At 40.5% G+C, this 23,807-nt stretch overlaps 1 protein-coding gene across 10 annotated transcripts in view; it reads left to right on the top strand.

Moving 5' to 3' along the window:
* The window catches only part of KLF8 (KLF transcription factor 8), a 458,675-nt gene that overhangs the window by 148,642 nt on the left and 286,226 nt on the right, over positions 1-23,807 (top strand). The window contains exon 1 of one of the 10 annotated variants that reach the window (XM_056539898.1): positions 1,035-1,055. The exons of the other annotated variants lie outside the window; for them this stretch is intronic. The gene's annotated coding sequence lies outside the window, so the exon portion shown is untranslated. Of the gene's footprint in view, positions 1-1,034; positions 1,056-23,807 lie in introns of those variants that run through there. 10 annotated transcript variants of the gene reach the window in all.

The raw sequence follows: 23,807 nt of genomic DNA, 5'->3' as shown, positions 1-23,807 counted from the left end.
GGTGTGTCAGAAACCACAACCTGTGTAATGCATCCCCCTGCAGACGTGGCAGGCATAACTGGTATACAACCACCTACCCTCGTGACATTATTGCTCTGAAAACGTGTCAGTAACCTTAACCTATGTGGTTCATCCCTCTGCAGATGTGGCAGTCCCAACCACCTACGAATCAAGATGTTGTTACTCTGAAAACATGTCAGTAACAACAACCTATGTGGTTCATCGTCCTACAGATGTGGCAGTCATAAGAAGCATATGCTCGGCATAGCTGCTATGAACGCATGCATAGTATGAATGCTGTGAACGAATATCAACTGAATGTACAGTAAGAGGCTGGAAAGCAGACCCAAATGGTTGCTAAATAACCTGATAAATTATGCACTCCATAACACGCTAACCGTGTGCACAGAATAAAACATGCTAGCCATAAACAGGCTCACTGTATACACAGGACAAACATGATACAGGATAAACATGCTAACCAAATCCACAGGGCAAACATGCTAACTGTATGCCCGAATAAAAACACTCTAACCGTATGCCCACAATGAAATGCGCTAACCATATGCACATAATGAAACATGCTAACCATATGCACATAATAAAACATACTAGACGTGTGTACTGAATAAACACACTAACGGAATGCGCGAAAACCTGCTAATCGTATACACAGAATAAAACATGCTCAGCATACGGTCAGAGTTAAACACACTAATCATATGCACAGAATAACACCCTAACTGTATGCACAAATAAAACATGCTAAAAGTAAGCACAAAATAAGCCAACCTTATGCACAGCATAAAATATACTAACCGTATGTACCGAATAAACATGCTAATTATGCAGAGAATAACCTTGCTAACAGTATGCAAAATATAAAACATGCTAATCGAGATGTTATCGCTCTGAAGATGTGTTAGTAACCATAACCTGTTTGTTGCATCCCCCTGCAGATATAGCAGGCACAAACAACCTATGAATCAAGATGTTATAGCTTTAGAGATATGTCGGTAACAACAATGTACTGCACCCCCCTACCGATGTGACAGGTATAAGAAAAGTACACTCGATATAGCTGCTATGAAATGTACGCACAATATGAAATACTGTAATCATGTAAAATGTATGTATTGCAAGATGTGGAACGCACACCCAGCTATCTGTATATCCAGAGTAAAACATGCTAACCGTATGCCCACAATAAAATGATAACCATATGCACAGAACAAAACCTGCTAACCGTAAACACAGAATACAGCCAACCGAATGAACAACATCCTAACCGTATGAACGCTAGGAAACGTATGCACATAATGAACATATACATACTGTGAAGGCTACGCACCTACGCACCGAGTAATGCTATGAACGAATGCATAGAATAAAATACTATGACCATATACATAATAAATGCTATGAACTAGTGCATGTACAGTATAAGTGCTGAGCATATGTACAATGTTAATGTAAAGAATGCTATGCATGTACGATATGCTGTGAGTGTATGTACAGCATAAAAGCTATGTACAGTGAAACGCTACATATAAACAGTATGAAGAACCTGCATGTACAGTGAAATGCTATGTATGACTGATAAACTATGCTACAAGTGTATATACGGTAAACGCTACAAGTGTGTAACACAATAAATGCTAGAACGCCTGCCAGTAGACTGAGAGGATATGTACCATATGAAAGCAGTGAACAACAGTATGAACAACAATGCTACAAGTATATAAACAATATAATGCTATGAGTGTATGTACAGCACTGAGCGTATAAATAATCCAAAGCCCGGAGCGTACCCACAGCACCGCACAAACGCTATGCATGCCACTACAACACCTACACCTGGCATACAACTAAAGTGAATTTTGCATGGTCTGCACCCTTAAATAATGTATGACATAAAACATGTTAGCATAGTTTTTTGTTCTTTTTTGCTAAGAGCGTATGAAGCAAATAAATGCTGCGAGTGTGAATACCAAATAAAAACTACTAGTGTATGTACAGTATAAATGCAATGATCATCTTAAACAGAATAAAGCTACGAGCGTGTAAACAGCAAAAATGCGAGCATGCACTGCCCAGACGCCATAAGTGCATGCACTGCAAAAAACACAACACGAATAATATAACCATACACTTTATATCAGAACTGTGAATTGGCACCAGGGGACAGACATAGGGCTAAGTTCTACTGTAACCTCTAGCAGAGCCTGTTGATTCTGCGCAGGAAATCAACCCCTGCTTTTAACACCGTGTACACTATAAAATACCATGACAGTATGCACTAACTGAATACTAAGATGACTGCACTGTATGAAATACTAATCATATGTACCGTATACTACGACCATATGTCCTGAATATAACCGTATGTACTATATAGGATTACTGACCTTGGGCATTGTAAACAGATGCTAGGACTAAATGTCTTGTAAGCAATATTAACTGCTGTGTATACTATGATTTAATTAGATGTAGCATAAGTTATATCTCTGCAGAGCATTGCACCACCACACACCGCATATGCTACACTGCAACAAGACCCTCTGCTGAGTATTGCACCACGGCAAGCACAGTACATGCCACACTGTGTTGCAACGAGACCCTCCGCAAAGCATTGCACCACGCCGCAAACAGCACATGCTATATTGTAACGACCCTTTGCAGAGCATTGCACTGCACCCTATAGTATGTTATATAGAAACCAGACCATCTGCAGAGCATTGCACTAACTGTATAAAGTTTGTTGTAATGAGACCATCTGTAGAGTATTGCACTATACTGTATATAGTTTATATTATGTTGTAACAAAACCATCTGCAGAGCATTGCACCAGAACTGTATATCATGTATACTATATTGTAACAAGACCATCTGTAGAGCACTGCCCTATACTGTTAAACAGTATATGTTTTATTGTAACAAGACCCTCTGCAGAGCATTACACAGCACCGTATACAGTATACTGCAAGGCCCCCCCGCAGAGCACCGCAGCACACAGCAAATGCTATATTGAAATTACACTCTGCAGAGCTTTGCACCACACTGCACACAGTAAACGTTATATTGAAGCAACCCTCCGCAGAGCATTGTACTATACTGTAGGTTAATGATAGCAGACAAGCTGACAGGACCGCGTAACGAGCGGCCGTGCAGAGAACTGGGCAGCTGCCGCAACCTGTCCAAGAGCACAGATGTAGCTGTACGGGTGGTGGGCATGAGGCAGCTAGCGGGCTGCGCCACCCCCAGCACCAATGGAAGCAGAGGCTTCCACAAACGTCACATACTCCCCACCTGGAGGAGAAGGGGGAGTTATGTACACATGCCCCTCACCTGATCCCTATAAGCACCACCTGGAAGTGCAGGGGGCGGGAAATACTTACGCCCCCTCGCATAAATACAGCCCTATGGTCTTAAAACTTATGTTGATAGTTTTAAAAGCAAGTGAATGGGAAAGTGTCTGCTAATTATACAAGGAACACTATATTAAAAGTTTTATTTGGTGACAGGTACTCTTTAAACAGAATAAAACAAAAAGGGGAAGAAATTATCAAAAAGAAGTAATGCAAATTCGTAAGAGACTCTATTAGTAATAAATCACTGATCTCTGGGGATAATCCAATAGACAAAGAGAATTTAGAAGCAATAGACGAAGCAAGGCTAAGGAGGGGGAGTTCCCCTAAAGTTGTTGATACATTTATCGTTACCCTGGTACCTTTCTGTTTTTTTTTTTTGTTTTGTTTTTTTTATAAGGTTTTAAGGCAGGAACGGAACACACAGTAAACAATAACCAGTTAATTTTAACCACACATGACACTTTGTTAGAATCTATAGAGAATTTTTCGCCATAGATCGCTATAAGGGGAGGGGAAATAAATAGGCAGCAGGAACTGGAATGGCGTATGTTAGTATCCAACAAAATATTTTATTGAGACATAAGAAACAAGGTACAAGCTTCTCAATGTGTAATCCTGTACAGGATACCATCAAGTGTGACAACAGTATATATAGAAAGATGTACAGAAAAATCCAACAAGGAAAAAAAAACAAGGGGAAAGGGCATGGTTACACCAATATAAAGGGGTATGAAGGGAACCAGAGTACAATAGAGCTCTTATCATATGGCAAGCATCTAAAGTTATCACTGTCCACAGTATCCGTCTGGGTAAGTGGGACCCATAGTAGCATAGGGGAAGTCGTATAGACTACAAACGTAAATAGAATGATACATCTGCAGTATGGGGGGAGTCTAGCCATGGTTGCCATATTTTGTAGAACAGGTCCAGTCTATCCTCTCTCACCGCGGCCATTTTTTCTGAAAGCATTATGGAGTTTACCCTATCCATTACAGCGGAGAAGGAGAGCAGGGGAGACCGCCATCTGGAGGCAATATGAATTCTAGTGGCTAGCATTATAAATTGGGCCAATTTAAAAGGGGCAAATCTAACATGTGATGGTCTATCCCCCAGCAGACAAGTTGTGGGGTTCAAAGGCCAACGTATATGCAATATGGAGCGTATCACTTCAACTATGGACCTCCAGAGGGCGGTAACCCTAGGACACTGCCACCAGATGTGACCCATTGTTCCTGGGACTAGACAACCCCTAAAGCATTCAGGGGCAACTGATGGATATATTGCGTGTAAGCGTGTAGGGACATAATAAGCACAGTGCAGAAGTTTAACAGCCGTCTCGACTAAGGATACTTGCATGCTACCCCTTGTGATGTATGCACAGCAGGAGTGCCATCTGGATATAGGAAGAGTGAAGTGCAATTCCAATTCCCATTGGGACATGTAAGGAAGTTTTTTGTCAGGGGGGGTCTGTTAGAGGAGGAATATATCCTGGACAACGTTCCCGGGAGAAGAGGTGTATATAGTGTCATGGCTTCATATGTCGTAGTCGTCAAACCTGTTAGTGACCCCACCACAGAGCTTAGGAAAGAAAAGATTTGGTGAATCCTAAAGCACTCCTCTGGTGGAGGTACAAATCTAGTTTTAAAGGTGGATAGGGACATGAGCCGCCGGCTCACTAAGAAGTCATGTACCCTAAATAGTTTCTGTGAGTGCCACCACGTAAAACGTACAGAGTCCAGACCAGGGGGGAAAGAAGGGTTGGAAAAAAGTGGGGTAGCGGGAGAGATAGGGGATTGAAGAGCTAGCTTAATCCTAACCGATCTCCAAAGAAGGAGAGAGTATCGAGGGAGAAGAGCCACCTGGGGTATATAACGTGAAATAGGACCAGTTAACCACATTAAGGAGCACAAAGAGTATGGGGCTACGAGGTCATTCTCAAGAGATACCCATCTAGGGTGCCCTTTCTTCGCATTACAAAGCAGCAATTGAGCCAACCTAGCCGCTTGCAAATATTTAATTAGATTGGGTACAGATAGGCCACCCAATGACTTATGGTAATACATTATTCTGCGTGGAATGCGGGGCCTGCAACCTTTCCATATAAATTGAAAAATGTCCGCCTGAAGTCTACGAAGGTCCGGGACCCGAATAGGGATAGGAAGAGTGCGGAATAAGTAGAGAAGGCGAGGGAGGAGAACCATTTTAATAGAGTGGATACGACCCATCCAAGAGATGTGAGGTAGATCCCACTTCTTCATGTCCACCCGGAGAGATTTAAATAGAGGAATGTAGTTTAGGTTATAGAGAGATGAGAGGGAAGTAGGAAGTGCTATCCCAAGATAGGGGATAAACGAGGAAGCAGCAGGTAGATCGAAGTTGAGAGATATAAGTTTTTGAGTATGGGGCGGGGTATGGCAATAGAGCACCTCCGACTTAGATCGGTTTACCGTTAAGCCAGATATCCTCGCAAAGCGGTCTAGGAGGGAGAAGAGATGGGGAAGAGAAACCAGTGGGGAGGTGAGGGTGAGTAGAAGGTCATCTGCAAAAAGGTTAGTAAGGTAGGAAGAGCTGGCTATCTGAACCCCCCTGATGTCCGGGTGATCCCTAATGAGTATTGCAAGTGGTTCCATTGCTAACGCAAAAAGCGCTGGGGAAAGGGGGCACCCCTGGCGTGTCCCTCTTTCAATACTGATGGGAGTGGGGGAGGGTGTGGGTAGTTTGAGGTAAGCTTTAGGAGTGGAGTATAGTGCACCTAGGGCATGAATAAGAGGGCCAGAGAAACCCATATGTTGAAGGACTCCAAACAGGTAAGACCATGATACAGAATCAAAAGCTTTTTCTATGTCAAGTCCCAATAGGGTCAAAGAAGAGGAAGTGGTCTCCGCCCAATGAATGATGTTTAGAACTTTTCTAATGTTGTCAGGTGCTTGTCGGCCTGGTATGAAGTCTACTTGGTCGTGATGTACTAGACTGGGGAGTAGGGAGTTCAGGCGGCCAGCTAGGATAGATGTGAAGAGTTTAGTGTCTAGATTAATGAGGAAGATGGGTCTGTAGTTGGAGGGAAGTAGAGGATCCTTTTTGGGCTTAGGGATGACTACTATAGAAGCCTGAAGAAAATCAGAAGGCATAGAGGCCCCAGAAAGAAGTTTATTGCAGAAAGAGGAGATATGAGGAGTTAAGATATCAGAGAATTTCTTATAGTAAAGAGCAGAAAGACCGTCAGGTCCCGGAGCTTTACCTAGTTTCAGGGCGGAGATTACTTTCGCTACTTCCTCAGAAGTGATCGTGGAGTTAAGGTAGTCCCGCTGTTCTGTGGTCAACTTCGGCAGGGCCATTGATGTCAAAAAGGCGTCCACCATTGAAGGAGAGGGGGGGGACCGTTCGCTGTAAAGAGAGGTATAGAAAGAATGAAATGACTCATAGATACGGGAAGGGTTTGAAGAAAAAACACCCGGCCTGATCTGGACTCTGTGCACCCTATTGATGCGTTGTCTCTTCCTCAGCATGTGTGCTAACAATTTGTCCGGTTTGTTGGCCCACCTATAATAGGTCGCCTGGGTCCATCTCAAAGCCCTCTCCGTGTCATCTGTAAGGATAGCATCTAATTGGCGTTTAGTGGAACGTATAGAATGATATAAATATGGAGTCGGCAGTTGTTGATGGGCTACAACTAATCTGGCCAATTTATGCTCAAGTAATGTTTGGGCTTTATGCCGTGAGCGTCTAAGACCTGAGGCTATAGCAATTATCTTGCCCCTAATGGTGGCTTTATGAGCCATCCAAGTCCAACCCGGGTCGGACTCTGGGGTGGCATTATCAGCAAAGTATGATGTCAAGGTTGATGCAATCTCGTCCCTAATGCGTGGTCTGCACAGCAGCGACTCATTCAGTCTCCAAGTGTAGGGTGTGGCATCGCTAGGTTGGAATGAGAAGACAGAGAAAACCATGTCATGGTCAGACCAGGAACAAGGTATATGGCGAGCATAATGCAGGGCTGAGATTGAAGAGGTGTTTGTAAGAATCCAGTCTATCCTGGTGTATAGTTTATGTGCTGGGGAATAATATGAGTACCCACGTTGAGTCAGGTTATGTTCCCTCCAAGTATCCACAAGGTCGGCGTCACGAAAGGAAGTCTGAAGAAGTCGCTGCTGTGCACCAGACCTCCTAAACGCCGCAGTATGGGACCTGTCCAATACTCCATTAAAAACAACATTAAAGTCCCCACACCAAATAAGGGATACATACTGTAAAGACATCGCTCTCTGACATATAGTAGCAAAAAATTGGATCGGGTCCTCAGTAGGGGCGTAGGTGTTAACTATGCACATAGGGGAATCGTGGTAAAGGCCCTCCAGGATTAAGAATCGACCCTCAGGGTCGGAGGTAGTAGAGGTGACGGAAAAGGGGAATGAGTTGTGGAGAAGGGTCACTACTCCCCTAGATTTGGAGATGAATGAAGATGTAAAAATTCTATTATAATTTGGATGAAGAAAAGCTGGGAAAGAGGAGGGTGTGAAATGTGATTCTTGGATACACAATATGTCAGGGTTATGGGAAACATAATCCCGGAAGGCCTTTTTTCGCTTCAGAGGGGAATTAAAGCCCCTTACATTATGTGATAGGACCCTACACATAACAGAGCAAATAAAACAAGTGCTTACAACATACAAAACATCTAGTACACAGACGAATGGCGTATGTTAATATGAATTAACAGAACACAAGGAAGAACTGATACAAAAAGGTTTAAAATTCTCTCAAATAAATTCCCTGAACAAATTTCAAACCTATAACATGGTAACATACATTGCTCAAAAAAATAAAGGGAACACTTAAACAACACAATATAACTCCAAGTCAATCACACTTCAGTGAAATCACACTGTCCACTCAGGAAGCAACACTGATTGACAATCCATTTCACATGCTGTTGTGCAAATGGAACAGACAACAGGTGGAAATTATAGGCAATTAGCAAGGAGTGGTTCTGCAGGTGGTGACCACAGACCACTTTTCAGTTCTTATGCTTCTTGGCTGATGTTTTGATCACTTTTGAATGCTGGTGGTGCTTTTACTCTAGTGGTATCATGAGACGGAGTCTACAACCCACACAAGGGGCTCAGGTAGTGCAGCTCATCCAGGGTGGCACATCAATGCGAGCTGTGGCAAGAAGGTTTGTGGTGTCTGTCAGCGTAGTGTCCAGAGCATGGAGGCACTATCAGTAGATAGGCCAGTACATCAGGAGACATATGGAGGAGGACGTAGGAGGGCAACAACCCAGCAGCAGGACCACTACCTCCACCTTTGTGCAAAGAGGAGCACTGCCAGTGTCCTGCAAAATGACCTCCAGCAGGCCACAAATGTGCATGTGACCACTCAAATGGTCAGAAACAAACTCCATGAGGGTGGTATGAGGGCCTGATGTCCACAGGTGGGGGTTGTGCTTACAGCCCAACACCGTGCTGGACGTTTGGCATTTGCCAGATAACACCAAGATTGGCAAATTCGTTACTGGCGCCCTGTGCTCTTTACAGATGAAAGTAGGTTCACACTGAACACATGTCACAGAGTCTGGAGAGGCCGTGGAGAACGTTCTCTTGCCTGCAACATCCTCCAGCATGACCGATTTTTGCGGTGGGTCAGTAATGGTTTGGGGTGGCATTTCTTTGAGGGGCCGCACAGCCCTCCATGTGCTTGCCAGAGGTAGTCTGACTGCCATTAGGTACCGAGATGAGATCCTCAGACACCTTGTGAGACTATATGCTGGTGCGGTTGGCCCTGGATTCCTCCTAATGCAAGACATTCAGATCTAGGATGTGTTATCTTAGTGTTCCCTTTATTTTTTTGAGCAGTGTAGTTTGTAAGGTTGAAAAAAGACCATCGCATTCATACTATATCCTTAAAGAGTCCCTACGGAGTTGATCCAGAGGAAGGCTAAAAACCCCATACTAGAGGTAAAAAATTCCCGACTCAAAATATGGCAGTCAGAATAAATCTCTGGATAAACTTTCTGTACCTATAACTCTAGTATCCATAACCTGTAATGTTATTACTCTCCAAAAATGTATCCAGGCCCCTTTTGAACTCTTTTACCGGGTTCACCATGACCACCTTCTCCGGGAGAGAGTTCCACAGTCTCACTGCTCTTACAGTAAAGAACCTGTCTGTGCTGGTGTAGAAATCTTTCCTCTAAACATAGAGGATCCCCCCTTGTTATACATACAGTCCTGGGTATAAATAGATCATGGGAGAGATCTCTGTACTGCCCCCTGATATATTTATAGTCATAGTTATTAGGTCGCCCCTAAGTCTTCTTTTTTCTAAACTAATATCGACAAAGCACAGAAAAAACATTTTTGGGAGCGGTCCAAGAATTTTTCACAGAAAAACACAAACTTAAAAAAAGCAGAGTGTGAACCAGAACTTACACTTAGTGAGTGGTTCTTGACAAACCACTCACAATCTCAAAAGGACTTTTCACTATCCCCTATGGTTCCTTGTCTGCTGCAATCCACTTCGGTCGGTGCAGAAGCCCCTCTGAATACAGCAATGGAAAAAATTTAAAAAAACTCAAAATAGGAGAGCGGACATGTTCCACTATAAAGTGTATACAAGAAATACGATATTCCAAATGCACTTACTTCACTGAGGAGGGATATTTCGTCCTAAACCCTCCTCAATCCTGCATGCCTTCAAACACTAGGTCTGAACACCGCTATATGGAGCCGGGTCTTCCCCTCGTTTTCTCTTTCTTTCCACTCCAAAGGTTTTTTTTTTAAAGAGATTTCAAATGCAGCCGAAAATTCAGAAATTCTTATTCCTTTATCAAATACGGATTTATTATACTAAAACATGCATAAAAAGAATGAGTACTAGTACAAACATCTGACGCGTTGCGGGGATCATTCCTCTTCCACAGGGATATACTTAAATAACTCAGTGAGTTCCTTATATACTCATTAACTTCCAGGTTACCCCAGATACAGATTCCTATTGGGCCACACTAACACCTGATTTTTTTTGACCCATATATTTTTAAAAACCGTTCAGAAGAAAAATTAATAAAATGAAAAATTGATATTCATTCTTTCATATTCTAAGGACGTTCAATGTTTTCATTAAAACCATTCGGAGATAACGTGTTCACTTTAAAAATATAAAAACTTTCTCGTTTACATAAAATAGCAAATCGCCGGAGCCCCTCTGTTATTTGTTCTATGGGAGTAACCCGTAGCAACTCAGGATCTGCATTATGATATAGGGCAAAATGCCGGGATACACTATGTTTTGGTCATTTATGCTTTATATTGAACCTATGCGAATTAATACGTTTACGATGGGTTTGGGACGTACGTCCCACATATTGGGTCCCACACAGACACTCCAACACATAGACTACGTAACTACTAGCACAATTCAGATGTATTTTAATGGGTATTACCTCTCCTGTTACCACACACACAATATTCTGTTTTCCATCTTCTATGTGTGAACATGTACCACATATTTTTTGATTGCACTTATAGGAACCTTTCTGTTTAATTATCTCTTTTTTTTCTTTTCGATTAATTTCGGATATGAAGGTGCTATCTCTTGTGCAATATTTTTTGCTCGTAGATAAATTAATTTAGGTTTAAAGTTACTAGTACCTAGTGCCTCATTTAAATATGGATCCTGCTTTAATATATCCCAATTTTTTCTGACTATGGTTTCCACTTTTTTATGCATCTCCCGAATATCGGGATATAAACGCTGTGCAAAATTCTGCATTAATAAAATTACTTTTGTCCTTTTTTCTATATTTTCTACTTTGTTTCTTTAATTGTCCGCTTCTCACTATAGCATCTGCTTTTTTCTTTGCTTCTTGTACTACAGCATAAGGATATCCTTTATCTAAAAACCTATTTTGTATTATTTGGGCTTTCGTTTTCTTTTTATTCTGTTCAGTTGCCCGAATGGTATATTAACTTTCCAGCTCTTTAGGTGGCTACTTTTGAAATGTACCGTAAATATCCATTAGCATCTATGGATTTAAAAATCGTTTTCGTGTTAATTTGACTATCTTTGATTATATAGCTCTAGATCTAAAAAAGTTTTTTTTGTCAATGTGTTCTGTAAATTTCATACTCTATATATTATTGTTTACTTCATTAAAAAATTCATAAAATCTTTTTTTTACTAACCTCCCAAATTAAGATCAAGTCGTCTGTATAACGTTTATAAAATGTTATACTTTTAAAATGACTGCTCTCTTCTATACACATTTTTTCGACTACCCCCATACATAGGTTTGCCAAAAATGGTGCGCATTTCGCGCCCATCGCCATAAAATTGATCTTCAAAAATAAAAAAATTATGACTTAATAAAAATCTAAAACTTTTTAGTATAAAATCTTTTTGGCATTCAGGCATCAAAATATGTGTGGCTATTGTATCCTTGATAGCCTCTACTCCTTTTTCTTGAGGGATATTGGAGTAGAGGGACACTATCATGTCATGTATAAAAAGAGGCATGGACTCAAGGGACAGGGACATAATACTCCCCCTTTATAAAGCATTGGTACGGCCTCACCTGGAATATGCTGTTCAGTTTTGGGCACCTGTCCATAAAAGGGACACTGCGGAGTTGGAAAGGGTGCAGAGACGCGCGACTAAACTAATATGGGGCATGGATCATCTTAGCTATGAGGAGCGATTAAAGGAGTTACAATTGTTTAGTCTTGAGAAGAGACGTTTAACCCCTTAAGGACTCAGCCCATTTTGGCCTTAAGGACTCAGACAATTTCATTTTTACGTTTTCATTTTTTCCTCCTCGCCTTCTAAAAATCATAACTCTCTTATATTTTCATCCACAGACTAGTATGAGGGCTTGTTTTTTGCGCGACCAGTTGTCCTTTGTAATGACATCACTCATTATATCATAAAATGTATGGCGCAACCAAAAAACACTATTTTTGTGGGGAAATTAAAACGAAAAACGCAATTTTGCTAATTTTGGAAGGTTTTGTTTTCACGCCGTACAATTTCTGGTAAAAATGACATGTGTTCTTTATTCTGAGGGTCAATACGATTAAAATGATACCCATTATTATATACTTTTATATTATTGTTGCGCTTAAAAAAAATCACAAACTTTTTAACCAAATTAGTACGTTTATAATCCCTTTATTTTGATGACCTATAACTTTTTTATTTTTCCGTATAAGCGCCGGTATGGGGGCTCATTTTTTGCGCCATGATCTGTAGTTTTTTTTGATACCACATTTGTATATAAAAAACTTTTAATACATTTTTTATAATTTTTTTTTTAATAAAATGTATTAAAAAAGTAGGAATTTTGGACTTTTTTAATTTTTTTTCGTTCACGCCGTTCACCGTACGGGATCATTAACATTTTATTTTAATAGTTCGGACATTTACGCACGCGGCGATACCAAATATGTCTATAAAAAATGTTTTTTACGCTTTTTGGGGGTAAAATAGGAAAAAACGGACGTTTTACTTTTTTATTGGGGGAGGGGATTTTTCACTTTTTTTTTACTTTTACTTTTACATTTTTTTACATTTTTTTTTACACTTGAATAGTCCCCATAGGGGACTATTCATAGCAATACCATGATTGCTAATACTGATCTGTTCTATGTATAGGACATAGAACAGATCAGTATTATCGGTCATCTCCTGCTCTGGTCTGCTCGATCACAGACCAGAGCAGGAGACGCCGGGAGCCGCACGGAGGAAGGAGAGGGGACCTCCGTGCGGCGTTATGAATGATCGGATCCCCGCAGCAGCGCTGCGGGCGATCCGATCGTTCATTTTAATCGCGAACTCCCGCAGATGCCGGGATCTGTATTGATCCCGGCACCTGAGGGGTTAATGGCGGACGCCCGCGAGATCGCGGGCGTCGGCCATTGCCGGCGGGTCCCTGGCTGCGATCAGCAGCCGGGATCAGCCGCGCATGACACGGGCATCGCTCCGATGCCCGCGGTTATGCTTAGGACGTAAATGTACGTCCTGGTGCGTTAAGTACCACCTCACCAGGACGTACATTTACGTCCTGCGTCCTTAAGGGGTTAAGGGGGGATATGATAAACGTATATAAGTATATTAATGGCCCATACAAAAAATATGGAGAAAAACTGTTCCAGGTTAAACCCCCCCAAAGGACGAGGGGGCACTCCCTCCGTCTGGAGAAGAAAAAGTTTAGTCTCAAGGGGCGACACGCCTTCTTTACCGTGAGGACTGTGAATTTATGGAACGGTCTACCTCAGGAACTGGTCACAGCTAGAACAATTTACAGCTTTAAAACAGGATTAGATACATTCCTGGAACAAAATAACATTAATGCTTATGAAGAAATATAAAATCTCATCCCTTCCCCAATATCGCGCCACACCCCTACCCCTTAATTCCCTGGTTGAACTTGATGGACATATGTCTTTTTTCGACCGTACTAACTATGTAACTATGTAACATCTAATGTTACCAGCCATAAATTTTCATTCCATTTAATGTCCTCTAATAACTCCAACAATTCTCTGGAATCCCTCGAAAATGAGGGAAGGGCTGTAACATAATTCTGCAGGATACGGTACAGATATTCACCAAGAAGGCTAGTCAGGGAGTCTACTCCTGCTATTATAGGTCTCCCTGGAGGGCAAATAGGATTCTTTTGTAATTGTGGGAGAAAATAAAATATGGGGTAGCTGGATTATCAATTAATAAATTATTATTTTTCCTTTTTATTCAGAACACTTTCTCAAAACCTTCTTTTTATTAAAATTTCCAATTCTTTTTTGAAAAACACTAAAGGATCAGTAGCTATTTTTTATAGTACTTTTTATCTTCCAAGATACGTAATGATTCCACCAAATAATACGTCTTATTCATCAGGACTATTCCCTCCCCCCTTATCGGCTTTTTTTTATAGTTACATAGTTAGTATGGTTGAAAAAAGACATACGTCCATCAAGTCCAACCAGGGAATTGAAGGGAAGGGTGTAATTCTGCATAAGCATTGTTATTTTGTTCCAGGAATGTATCTAACCCTGTTTTAAAGCTGTTAATTGTTCCTGCTGTGACCAGTTCCTGAGGTAAACCGTTCCATAAATTCACAGTCCTCATGGTAAAGAAGGTGCGTCGCCCCTTTAGACTAAACCTTTTCTTCTCCAGACGGAGGGAGTGCCCCCTCGTCCTTTGGGGGGGTTTAACCTGGAACAGTTTTTCTCCATATTTTTTGTATGGGCCATTTATATACTTATATACGTTTATCATATCCCCCCTTAAACGTCTCTTCTCAAGACTAAACAATTGTAACTCCTTTAATCGCTCCTCATAGCTAAGATGTTCCATGCCCCATATTAGTTTAGTCGCGCGTCTCTGCACCCTTTCCAACTCCGCAGTGTCCCTTTTATGAACAGGCGACCAAAACTGAACAGCATATTCCAGGTGAGGCCGTACCAATGCTTTATAAAGGGGGAGTATTATCTATTAGTATTAGTACCCAGATGCATAACTTTACATTTATCCACATTGAACCTCATTTGCCAAGTGGATGCCCAGACATCCTATGCCTATACTTTTATTTTGTTTCAATGTTTTTATAGTTTTTTTTCTCTTTTAAAGAGATTTTATTATTTCTCACATAATTATCCATAGTAGAGCATTTTTTATTTTCTAGGTCCAAATTCCGTAAATTACTTAGTATAATTTCATAGAATGTTTCTATGTAGCTTCCTCTACTTTGGGTGGGAAAGAAATTAGATTTTTTCTTTAAACCCAAAGAGATTGGGCTATTCAAAAGCACTCCCGTAAAGCTATCTATATCTTCATTATATTTTTCGGGGAATTTATCCTCCTGTTCTATATAAAGGTACTGCATATAAAGGTACTGTAATTTTACTTTTAATTTGAAAAAATCTTTTCAGTGTCAACTTTCTTATGAATTCGTTTAAATCTAAATATATTTCAAATTTAATCTTTTTGAAATATATTTAGATTTAAACAAATTTATAAGAAAGTTGACACTGAAAAGATTTTTTCAAATTAAAAGTAAAAATACAGCACCTTTATATGCAGTAGAACAGGAGGATAAATTCCCCGAAAAATATAATGAAGATATAGATAGCTTTACGGGAATGCTTTTGAATACCCCCATCTCTTCGTGGATTAAAGAAAAAATCTAATTTCTTTCCCACCCAAAGTAGTGGAAGCTACATAGAAGCATTCTATGAAATGGTATTAAGTGTATTTAAGGAAGATGGACCTAGGAAATGAAAAATGCTCTACTATGGATAATTATGTGAGAAATAATAAAATCTCTTTAAAAGAGAAAACTATAAAAAAAATTGAAACAAAATGGAAGTACAGTTATAAAAAAAGCCAATGGGGGGGGGGGGGGGTGGAATAGTCCTGATGAATAAGATGTATTATTTGGAGGAATCATTACGTATCTTGGAAGATAAAAAGTACTATAAAAAAATAGCTACAGATCCTTTAGTGGCTTTCAAAAAAGAATTGGAAATTTTAATAAAAGAAGGTTTTGAGAAAGGTGTTCTGAATAGAAAGGAAAAAGAATATCTATTAATTGATAATCCAGCTACCCCATATTTTTATTTTCTCCCAAAATCACAAAATAATCCTATTTGCCCTCCGGGGAGACCTAAAATTGCATCAGTAGACTCCCTGACTAGCCGTCTTGGTGAATATCTGGACAGTATCCTACAGAATTACGTTACAGCCCTTCCCTCATAATTGATGGATTGGGGAGAATTGTTGGAGTTATTAGAGGACATTAAATGGAATGAAAATTTATGACTGGTAACATTAGATGTAGTGTCCCTCTGCTCCAATATCCCTCAAGAAAAAGGAGTAGAGGCTATTAAGGATACGATATCCACAGATATTTTGATGCCTGAATGCTGAAAAGATTTTATACTAAAAAGTTTTAGATTTTTATTGAGTCATAATTATTTTATTTTTTGAAGATCAATTTTATATTCAATACCATGGAATGGCGATGGGCGCGGAATGCGCACCAGTTTTATATGGGGGTAGTCGGAAAAATGTGTATAGAAGAGAGCCGTCATTTTAAAAGTATAAAATTTTATAAACATTATATTGACAAATTGATGTTAATTTGGAAGGGTAGTAAAAAAAAAGTATATGAATTTTTTTATGAATTAAACAATAATATATGGGGTGTGAAATTTATAGAACACATTGACAAAAAACTAACTTTTTTAGATCTAGAGCTATATATCAAAGATAGTCAAATTAACACAAAAACATTTTTTAAATCTATAGATGCTAATGGGTATTTACATTTCAAAAGTAGCCATCTAAAGAACTGGAAAGTAAATAAACCATTCGGGCAACTGAACAGAATAAAAAGAAACCGTTCCGAAATTGATAATTGTGAAAAACAAGCCCAAATAATACAAAATAGGTTTTTAGATAAAGGATATCCTTATGCTGTAGTACAAGGAGCAAAGAAAAAAGCAGATGCTATAGTGAGAAGCGAACAATTAAAGAAACAAAGTAGAAAATATAGAAAAAAGGACAAAAATAATTTTATTAATGCGGAATTTTGCACAGCGTTTATATCCCGATATTCGGGATATGCAAAAAAAGTGGAAACCATAGTCAGAAAAAATTGGGATATATTAAAGCAGGATACATATTTAAATGAGGCACTAGTAACTTTAAACCTAAATTCTTTTATCGACGAGCGAAAAATATTGCACAAGAGATAGCACCTTCATATCTGAAATTAACCGAAAAGAAAAAAAGAGATAATTAAACAAAAAGGTTCATATAAGTGCAATCAAAAAAGATGTGGTACATGTTCACACAGAAGATGGAAAACGGAATATTGTGTGTGCGGTAACAGGAGAGGTAATACCAAATAAAACACATCTGAATTGTGCTAGTAGTTACGTAGTCTATGTGTTGGAGTGTTCGTGCGGGACCCAATATGTGGGACGTACGTCCCAAACCCTTTGTAAACATATTAATTCGCATAGGTTCAACATAAAGCATAAATATCCAAAACATAGTGTATCCCGGCATTTTGCCCTATATCATAATGCAGATCCTGAGTTGCTACGGGTTACTCCCGTAGAACAAATAACAGAGGGGCTCCAGCGATTTGCTATTTTATGTAAACGAGAAAGTTTTTATATTTTTAAATTGAACACTTTATCTCCGAATGGTTTTAATGAAAACATTGAACGTCCTTAGAATATGAAAGAATGAATATCAATTTTTAATTTTATTAATTTTTCTTTTGAACATTTTTTTAAATTTATGGGTTAAACATCAGGTGTTAGTGTGGCCCAATAGGAATCTGTATCCGGGGTAACCTGAAAGTTAATGAGTATATAAGGAACTCACTGAGTTATTTAAGTATATCCCTGAGGAAGGGGAATGATCCCCGCAACGCGTCGGGATGTTTGTACTAGTACTCTTTTATATATTTTTTGTATGCATGTTTTAGTATAATAAATTCACATTTGATAAAGGAATAAGAATTTCTGAATTTTCGGCTGCATTTGAAATGTCTTCAAAAAGACCTTTGGAGTGGAAAGAAAGAGAAAACGAGGGGAACGCCTCGCTCCATATAGCGGTGTTCACACCTAGTGTTTGAAGGCATGCAGGATTGAGGAGGGTTTTGGACCAAAGAACCCTCCTCAGTGAAATAAGTGCATTTGGAAGATCGTATTTCTTGTATACACTTTATAATGGAACATGTCGGCTCTCCTATTTTGAGTTTTTTTTTTTTTTTTTCTAGGTACTGTAGTCCTCCCATTCCCCGTATTACTCTGGTTGCCTGTCTTCAACCTGTACCGGACCCTTGACATACGCCTACGTCATGACACCCTGGTACTTAAGGGCCCATCATGTAGGCGTATGCCATGGAGAATTCCGGCCCCCGCTACGCGCTGGGCGGGGATCGGGCCGGGATGCCTGCTGAAATCATTCAGCAGACATAGTTAGTATGGTTGAAACGCCCAGGGAGGTCATCCGACCCCTCCGTGTCGGCGATCGTGGCAAATCGCAAGTGAATTCACACTTGCGATTTGCGCGATTACGGGTCTATGGTGACCCGGTCACCTGGAATATAAGGGGGATCGCGGCTGTCCAAGACACCCATGATCCCCCTGAAGGGATAAGAGTGAGGTGGCAGGGGTGCCACCCCTCCTATCCCTGCTATTGGTGGTCTAGACGCAACCACCAATAGCAGATCGGGGGCGGGGTTAACTTTCGATTTCCCTGTCCTGCCCACCCACAATAGGCGGGGCAGGACGGGGAAACGACGGGGACTGGGCGCCGAAGATCCACTTACCCATCCGGGCGGGCGTCGGAGGCAGCAGGAGACGGAAATCGGCGGGCGGCGATGTCGTGCGGCCGGATCGTACGGAAGCCGGTGAGTTACCTAGCAACATCTGGAGGGTACAGTTTGAGACCACTATACGGTGGTCTCTAACTGTAGCCCTCCAGATGTTGCAAAACTACAACTCCCAGCATGCCCAGACAGCTGTTTGGGCATGCTGGAATATGTAGTTTTGCAACAGCTGGAGGGCTACAGTTAGAGACCACTATACAGTGGCCTCTAACTGTAGCCCTCCAGATCTTGCAAAAATACAACTCCTAGCATGCCCAAACAGCTGTTTGGTGTCTGGGCATGCTGGTATTTGTAGTTTTGCAACAGCTGGAGGACCACAGTTTGGAGATCACTTTGCAGTGTTCTCTAAAACTGTAGCCTTCCAGATGTTGCAAAACTGAAAATCCCAGCATGCACAGACAGCAAACAGCTGTCTCGGCATGCTGGGAGTTGTAGTTGTGTACCTCCAGCTATTGCATAACTAAATCTCCCATCCTGCCCTTTGGCGATCAGTACATGCTGGGAGTTGTAGTTTTGCAACAGCTGGAGGCACACTGGTTGGAAAATACTGAGTTAGGTAACAGAACCTAACTGAAGGTTTTCAAACCAGTGTGCCTCCAGCTGTTGCAAACGTACAACTCCCAGCATGCACAGTCTGTCAGTACATGCTGGGAGATTTAGTTTTGAAACAGCTGGAGGTTTGCCCCCCCCCCCCCCCCCCCCATGTGAATGTACAGGGTACATTCACACGGGCAGGTTTACAGTAAGTTCCCTGCTTCAAGTTTGGGCTGCGGCAAATTTTTTGCCGCAGCACAAACTCCTAGCGGGAAACTCACCGTAACACACCAGTGCGTATGTACCCTAAAAACACTACACTAACACATAATAAAGGGTAAAACACAACATATACACCCCCTTACACTGCCCCCCCCCCCCCCCAATAAAAATTAAAAATGTATTGTATGGCAGTGTTTCCAAAGCAGAGCCTCCAGTTGTTGCAAAACAACAACTCTCAGCATTTCCGGACAGCCACTGACTGTACAGGCATGCTGGGAATTTAGCAACAGCTGGAGGCACCCTGTTTGGCAATCACTGGCGTAGAATACCCCTATGTCCACCCCTATGCAATCCCTAATTTAGTCCTCAAATGCGCATGGCGCTCTCTCACTTCGGAGCCCTGTCGTATTTCAAGGAAACAGTTTAGGGCCACATATGGGGTATTTCCGTACTCGAGAAAAATTGCACTACAAATTTTGGGGGGCTTTCTCTCCTTTTACCCCTTATGAAAAGGAAAAGTTGGGGGCTACACCAGCTTGTTAGTGTAAAAAAATAAAAAAATTGACACTAACATGCTGGTGTAGCCCCATACTTTTATTTTCACAAGCGTTAAAAGGAAAAAAAGACCCCCAAAATTTGTAACGCAATTTCTCCTGAATACGGAAATATCCCACATGTGGGCGTAAAATGCTCTGTGGACGCATAACAAGGCTCAGGAGGGAGAGTGCACTATGTACATTTGGTGATTTGCACAGGGGTGGCTGATTTTACAGCGGTTCTGACATGAACGCAAAAAAAGAAATACCCACATGTGACCCCATTTTGGAAACTACACCCCTCATGTAATGTAATAAGGGGTACAGTGAGCATTTACGCCCCACAGGTGTCTGACAGATTTTTGGAAAAGTGGTCCATGAAAATGAAAAATGTAATTTTTCATTTGCACAGCCCAATGTTCCAAAGATCTGTCAAACGCCAGTGGGGTGTAAATACTCACTGCACCCCTTATTAAATTCTGTGAGGGATGTAGTTTCCAAAATGGGGTCACATGTGGGCCTGTTCTTGCACCATGGGGGGCTTTGTAAACGCACTTGGCCCCTGACTTCCATTCCAAAAATGTTTTTTACCAAAAGCTCAATGGTGCTCCTTCTCTTCTGAGCATTGTAGTGCGCCAGCAGAGCACTTGACGTCCACACATTGGGTATTTCAATACTCAGAAGAGATGGGATTATAAATTTTGGGGGGCATTTTGTCCTATTACCCCTTTTTAAAAAAAAATTATTTGAGGGAAAACTAGCATTTTAGTGAAAAAAAAAAATAAATCATTTACACATCCAACTTTAACGAAAAGTCGTCAAACACCTGTGGGGTGTTGAGGCTCATTGGACACCTTGTTATGTGCCTTGAGCTTAGTTTCCAAAATAGTATGCCATGTGTTTTTTTTTTGCTGTTCTGGCACCATAGGGGCTTGCCCACCAAAAACCATTTCAGAAAAACTCACTATCCAAAATCCCACTGTCGCTCCTTCCCTTCTGAGCCCTCTACTGCGCCCGCCGAACACTTGACATACACATATGAGGTATTTTCTTACTCAAGAGAAATTGGGTTACACATTTTAGGGAGATTTCTCTCCTTTTACCTCTTGTAAAAATTCAATAACTGGGTCTACAAGAACATGCCAGTGTAAAAAATGAACATTTAGAATTTTCGCCTTCAGTTTGCTGCTATTCCTGTGAAACACCTAAAGGGTTAACAAACCTTTTGAATGTCATTTTGAATACTTTAAGGGGTGCAGTTTTTATAATGGGGTCATTTGTGGGGTATTTCTAATACGAAAGCCCTTCAAATCTACTTCGAAACAGAACTGGTCCCTGAAAAAATTTGATTATGAAAATTTTGTGAAAAATTGGAAAATTGCTACTATACTTTGAAGCCCTCTGATGTCTTCCAAAAGTAAAAACATGTCAACTTTATGATAAAAATATAAAGTAGACATATCGTGTATGTGAATCAATATATAATTTATTTGGAATATTCATTTTCCTTATAAGAAGAGAGCTTCAAAGTTAAAAAAAAAATGCTAAATTTTAAATTTTTTCATCAAAATTTGAAATTTTTCACCAAGAAATTATGCAAGTATCGACAAAATTTTACTACTAACATAAAGTAGAATATGTCACGAAAAAACTGTCTCGGAATCAGAATGAGAGGTAAAAGCATCCCAGTTATTAATGCTTAAAGTGAAAGTGGTCGGATGTGCAAAAAATGGCCTGGTCCTACAGTAAAAATTGGCTGGGTCCTTAAGGGGTTAAACCCTCTCCAGCTCCACTATATCTTTCTTGTACACTGGTGCCCAGTACTGAACACAGTATTCTATGTGTGGTCTGACCAGTGATTTGTACAACGGTAGAATTATTTCCTTGTTGTGGGTATCTATGCCCCTAGTGATGCACCCCATGATTTTATTTGCCTTGGCAGCAGCTCCCCGACACCGGTCACTACAGCTAAATTTATTGTTAACTAAGAATCCCAAGTCCTTTCCCACGTCAGTCGTCCCAAGTATTCTCCCGTTTTAACCCCTTTAGGGCGTTTTCACATTTTAATTTTTTCCTCATCACCTTCTAAAAATCATAACGCTTTAAATTTTGCACCTAAAATTCCATATTATGGCTTATTTTTTGTGCCACCAATTCTACTTTGCAGTGACATTAGTAATTTTACCAAAATATCTACGGCGAAGTAGAAAAAAAATAATTGTTTGACAAAATTTAGGAAAAAAAATAAATTTTGTAAATTTTGGGGGCTTCCATTTCTACACAGTGCATTTTTCGGTAAAAATTATATCTTATCTTTATTCTGTACTTCTATAACAAAATCATAACTACATGCAGGAAAAGTTACAAAAAATACGCAATTTTGGACTTTTGAATTTTTTTGCGTGTACGCCATTGACCGTGTGGTTTAATTAACTATATATTTTGTAGTTCGGACATTTCCGCACTCGGCGATACCACATATATTTTTATTTGTATTTACACAGTTTTATTTTTAAATGGAAACAGGGGGGTGATTCAAACTTTTATTAGGGAAGGGGTTAAATGATCTTTATAAACTTTTCTTTCACACAGTTTTTTTGTTTTTTTTGCAGTGTTATAGCCCTCCCCCCGATGGCTATAGCACTGCACACACTGATCTGCTACACAAAGATCAGTGTTATCGGCGGTCGATTGCTCAAGCCTAGATCTCAGGCTTGTAGCAATCAATCACCGATCGGACATGATGGAGGCAGGTAAGGAGACCCCGCTCGCGTTCTAGCTCATCGGTACATCGATTTCACCGCAATGGTCCCAATCAGCCCGACTGAGCTGCCGGGAAGCTTTCACTTTCATTTTGGATGCGGCGATCAACTTTGATCGTCTCGTCTAAAGGGTTAATAGCACGCGGCACAACTATCGGTGCCACGTGCTATTAGCCCAGGGTACCGGCTTTCATTAGTTGCTGGTACCGACCCAGTATGACGCCCTTCGTCCTTAACCCCTAAACAACCAAAAAAGTAAATGTATGTCCTGGTTTGGCGGTTCTTCACGCACCAGGACGTACATTTACATCCTGTGTATGACCGCGAGCATTGGAACGGTGCTCGCGTCATACACGGCAGGTTCCGGCTGCTAGCCCGTAATGGCCGATATCTGCAATAGCGCGGATGTCCGCCATTAACCCCTTAGAAGCCATGATCAATACAGATCCGATCATCCAGCATGGCGGCCGGAGGTCCCCTCACCTGGCTCCAGCCATCTCCTGGGGTCTTCTGCTCTGGTCTGAGATCGAGCAGAAGATAATACTGATCGGTGCTATGTCCTATGCATAGCACTGAACAGTTTCAGCAATCAAATGATTGCTATAGATAGTCCCCTATGGGGACATAAAAAGTGTAAAAATAAAAAAAGTAAAAAAAAAAAAAAAAAAATGTAAAAAATTTTTTAAAAGGTGAAAAATCCACTCCCCCAATAAAAATTAAAATTGTCAGTTTTTCCCATTTTACCCCCAAAAAGCGTAAAACATTTTTTATAAACATATTTGGTATCGCCGCGTGCATAAATGTCCAAACTATCAAAATATAATGTTAATTATCCCGTACGGTGAATGGCATAAACATAAAAAATATAAGAAAGTCCAAAAATGCGGCTTTTGTTGTCACATTTTTATTCCCCAAAAAATTAATAAAAAATTATCTAAAAGTTTTATATATGCAAATGTCGTATCGATAAAAAGTA

Source organism: Hyla sarda, chromosome 9, assembly GCF_029499605.1.
Source record: "Hyla sarda isolate aHylSar1 chromosome 9, aHylSar1.hap1, whole genome shotgun sequence".
Taxonomy (NCBI): Eukaryota; Metazoa; Chordata; class Amphibia; order Anura; family Hylidae; genus Hyla; species Hyla sarda.
Note: the sequence above shows the minus strand (reverse complement) of the source record. Positions and strands in the feature narration are given on the sequence as shown.